Source organism: Cibotium barometz, chromosome 5, assembly GCF_041138505.1.
Source record: "Cibotium barometz isolate CiBa-2024 chromosome 5, ASM4113850v1, whole genome shotgun sequence".
NCBI lineage: Eukaryota > Viridiplantae > Streptophyta > Polypodiopsida > Cyatheales > Cibotiaceae > Cibotium > Cibotium barometz.
Genome location: NC_141050.1, coordinates 18,708,851 through 18,713,627, shown reverse-complemented (window position 1 = coordinate 18,713,627; position 4,777 = coordinate 18,708,851). Strand labels below are relative to the sequence as shown.

Sequence of the window (4,777 nt, the reverse complement as noted above, 5' to 3'; positions counted from 1 at the left end):
CCTCCTATAGTAAACAGAAAGATAAACCCTACTGCAAATGACATTAGGGTTTTGTTAGAGCCACTTAAGATTCAACTTTTCTATTCCTTAACTCACCTTGGGATTAGTTCTTGTTCAAATAGCACACATTCATTAATATCACCCATTTCTACAATAATAATACTAAAAGTTTAGTCAACCTTTACAATTAGAGTTCACAAGTACCACGAGTTATGTAGGGGCATGAATCAGGTAGAATGAACTGCAATCACATTCACAATGCTTGTCACTAGATGTACAACTGCTTTTCCAAGGGTTACTTCAGTTGTTGCAAAGGCATGTAGGCAGCCCCCATCATACTTTCTTTTGAAAATGACCAGTTAGCTTTGAGGTCCAAACGTACTTTTTAACAAAGGATAGCATCGATCACCCAGCTTTATTGGTAATTCTTCTCGTGTCCCACTCATTAGGCAAGTTGGGGGGTAAATGCATGTGAATTAAATTTAGTTTCTTCAGTGAAAAAGCTGAACCTAAATTGAAAGAATTATGATTTTACATACTTTAGTTTTAGCTGTCAAATTACCATGATAATGTGAGCCAATTTGCCACAAAATTTGTTGCCAATTCAGCTAATAACCCCACTGCTGTCTCTTGTTCCTCCTCATATACCAACCCCCCTCAGTGAAGCTATATAACCCTCCACTTGCTCAATAGAGTTCAGACAGAGTGGCTAGTGTCTGATGCCAGTCATCCAGACGTGCAAGTGGGCGTAATTTGCCAGCCTCTTCTGACAACAGAAACTCAAAATCAGAGGCGTCTTGATCAAAGTCCAAAACTTTCTTGTCATCTCCACTGCTCTGAGAAGCCAGGTGGAGTGTGGAAGATGCTTTGCAAGGGTCCAGTCCTTGTGCAGCCTGAAAATTGTACATCGTCCTGCCAATACAAGAGTCTAGGGCACACCAAAAGTTGTGCTAGGAACGATGGGGGCAACATCAAGGCTCTTGATCAAAGACATTAGAAAGCCATTGTGCAGCCTGAAAATTGTACATCGTCCTGCCAATACAACAGTCTAGGGCACACCAAAAGTTGTGCTAGTAACGATGGGGGCAACATCAAGGCTCTTGATCAAAGACATTAGAAAGCCGTATTACTTAACTTTAGCAGTGCACACACCTGTGTGATATACATCGGGATATGATTGAAATCATCATAATATCTCATCAAAATCATCTCAACATTTTAGTCAACAGCTCAAACTTGGCATTGAGATAACTAGAGGTTATTACTCAAAGAGATTGCGATTAGGAAACTCATAAAAAACATCGGCATACCCAATACGACTTTACTTTTAATAAGGTTGCCAAGAAGAAAGGGGGGGCGTCTCAGAATTGAAGAAGGTCCATGCATTCATATCTGGGTATCGCTCTCCAGCAACTACATCACCATGAAAGAGAGCCTCGATCTCTTCAATCTCCTGTTTGCTGAGCTTAACTCGAAGTGCACCCACATTCTCCTCAAAGTTTTTCACCTTGGTAGTGCCGGGAATAGATACAACATCATTCCCTTGATGATGCACCCAAGCAAGGGCGAGCTGACCGGGTGCACCCTTTTTTTGAAGCAAGTCCATGCAATCCATTGAATAGCTTTTGGTTCTTCTCCAAATTATCCCCCTTGAGTCTGGGTTGGGCAGTCTGCGGACAAAAAGCAGAAAAACAGTGACCTTGTAAAATACAGGCAAAAAGGATCACTAAGCACCAAAAGACTTTATCCAGCTAAGTTCATGCAAGACCGAGCTGAGTTGTTAAAACAATGATACCTTTCGGAAATCCGTGTCTGTAAGACCTTCTAAAATTTTTGATCCAGCAGAGAAGAAGCCACGGCCCAGTGGGCTGTAAACAACAATACCGATCCCCAACTCCCTACAATACAACAAGAGAAGCTCTTACAGGCATTGGCGATTAAAATTAGGAGACGTCAATTGGCACCATACAAGTGAGAAAGGCAGCAAATGTCCCCAAGGAGGTAGCCTAGTGGATAAGGCTTTTTTGGACTTTCTAAGGAAGGTCCTAGGTTCAAATCCTCTTGGGGACACCTCATACTAAGGGTGTGGTCACGTGTAAGTGGGCACAAAGGCTGCCATCTACCCACGGTCCACTTTAGGTCGTCGTCATTCGCCGATCATCTCGGCACTTGCTTCCATCCTCCACTTCGATGATCCAGCGGCCTTTCAAGCTCATGCTCTCAATCAAGGACAATGGTTGCCATGGACATGAAAGATTGGGAAAACTTACGACGCCCAATTCTATAAAAGCTGTGCAAGGTGTTGGCCGAGCGGCTAACTTGTGGGGTTTGTCCCGTGGCTTGTCCCCACTGCCTACAAAGTGGCCAAAGGGTGGTATTGGGGTGTGTGTGGTGAGTAGTATAGTGTGTGGGTAGCTGGGTGAAATTCCCATGTTTGACTAGGAATGGGATAAGACCTCATTAGAAAGAAAAAAAAAAGGGGGGGGGGGCAGCAAATGATCACCTGCAAGTGGGTACAATGTCTTTTTCTACATCTCTAGACCATAATGACCACTCGGGCGTCACGGCACGGCACCGAGGGGGGGTTGCGGGCATGATGGGTGAATGAAGGAACTGGGTGGCAAAACTTTCTGGAAGAAAGGAGGCGGTGATGGGTTAAAGACATGGGAGATTTTTTTTGAAGGGGTGGTTTATTGATAGTGTGGCTAGAGAAACCACCAGAGAGAAGAGAGAAAGAGAGCAACTACATTACAGAGGTTACCTGTGTAGGTCTCTTTGTTTTGTTGAAGGTTACAGGCTGAAGGTCCTGTAGATTTTAAAAATAACAGAGAAGACCAGTTCAGTGTGAGAAGGTTTGTTTGTCTCGTGAGAGAAGAGGTTGTGTTGAAGACCAGAGAGTTAGCTCTAGGATGTGGTTGCCCAAGGATCTTTGAGGAGAATCTTTGTTAGAGACTTAGCTTAGACCAGTTCTTGCTCAATTGTAACTGTTATTTGTCTGTTGAATGTTGGTTTGTGTGTGAGAAAGACCTGTTGGTAGTGGATTTAGAGAGTTTGAAGTTGTGTTATTGAGGTCTATTTGTGGAGGACCCAAAATTTTTTTAATGTTTTCTTCTGATATGTTAAGAGCCCATGTCTCAGGGATGTTGAGACACTGGTGTTTTTATCTATTTGTTGTTGATGATAGAGAGTTTAGACTATGTTTGTTGTGAATGAATGAAAAGTGTTTGATTTGATGTTTTAGCTATGGGTAAAGGTGTTGTTTTGATAGAGTTCATGGAGATGGAATCTCTGTGTGTCAGTTTGATGTTTGGGATACTAGTGCTGAGTCAATGCTGACTCACTCAGAATCAGATGAGGGGGTACAGAGTTGGATAAGGTTAGAGGATTGGTTTATCTAGGTTTGAGGGAGGTGGTTTTAAGTCAGGTTAAATAGTTAGAAGACTGTCATTCAGTAGTCAACAGTCGGCAATCAAATAGACTGAATAGTGGTTTATCTAGGTTTGAGGGAGGTGGTTTTAAGTCAGGTTAAATAGTTAGAAGACTGTCATTCAGTAGTCAACAGTCGGCAATCAAATAGACTGAATAGTGGTTTATCTAGGTTTGAGGGAGGTGGTTTTAAGTCAGGTTAAATAGTTAGAAGACTGTCATTCAGTAGTCAACAGTCGGCAATCAAATAGACTGAATAGTACAATCAGCTGAGTGTCCATAGTGTTGGATCCTTCTGAGGTTTGAGTGTATTGAGTTTCTAAGAGAGTCCGAGGACACATAAGTGAGGATATCTCAATCAGGCGCGCGAGGCAGCTGAATCAGTTTGGTCTGTTTTCGATAGTTGAGTCAATTTCAGTCAGACATGTGTCAGTAGAAGATCAGGAGGGTGTCAGCAGAGCTGAGGTCAGCTCTATGGCATATAGGTTGAAGATTAGAGGTGTTAGAGATCAGGTCTGACTTGTTAGGACAGATGGAGGAGTTAACTGGGTCAGATTGGGGAGTGTTGATGTGTTCGATTGTGTCAAATGAAGCTCTAAGAATAGGTGTAGAGTTGATTTGTGCCCTTTGTGTTTTCTTCTTTTGTGCTTGATGGTGGTGTTATAGAGGCCATCACCCAACAACCTCACATGCTTTAGTGCTCCCATTGAGGATAAAAGAGTTCAAATAATTATGTCATGAAACTCTCTCCAACTGTTTTCGCCCCTCTCTCTCTCTCTCTCTTTATGGAGGGGGGATGGTATCTTTTTGGATCTCGCTCGCCCGATTCCCAAAAAGTGCTCGCTAAAAAAAGCTCGCCAAAAAATGCCCCATGTAAGTTAATTAGGAGAGGAAACCAGATTGTTTGACATGTTGAGATATCAAGCTCATCTAGTGAGGTGGTGGACACTGATGACCCGCCTAGGGGATAGGCCCCACACTTACACCACTGGCATGGTTGGTGAGATCATGGGTAATATGCGGCCAGTGGGATGACATGCTGTGTGAGCCATTCTAGAGACTGGCATAGCTATAGCGTCAGCTCATTTTAGTTGGGTTCACACTATAGAGAACCCTAGTATGTATTTGGTTTACCTTTTCATATTGTGTGTACTCTTATCTTTGTATATGGTGTGTTGAGTATTGTGTGAAGAAGAAGAAGATTTTTAGCCTCTCACCTTGTGTGTTCTCTTTTAGGGTTTTGTGAGTGTGTGTGTGCTTGTTTTGCAAGAGCTCAAGCTCTCTTCTCCCCTGCATCTTTTCATGGTATTAGAGCCTGGTTCATGCTAAGGGCTGAGCTGCAAAGCAAGAG

At 42.9% G+C, this 4,777-nt stretch overlaps 1 pseudogene across 1 annotated transcript; it reads right to left on the bottom strand.

Annotated features, from left to right (window-relative positions):
* Positions 1-1,113: 1,113 nt before the first annotated feature.
* On the bottom strand, positions 1,114-2,595 carry LOC147638160 (putative aldo-keto reductase 3; annotated as a pseudogene). The gene is made up of 3 exons (XR_015265600.1): positions 2,504-2,595; positions 1,796-1,898; positions 1,114-1,670 (listed from the first exon to the last, which is right to left on the bottom strand). The product of XR_015265600.1 is annotated as a putative aldo-keto reductase 3 (transcript).
* Between the last annotated feature and the right edge of the window lie 2,182 nt (positions 2,596-4,777).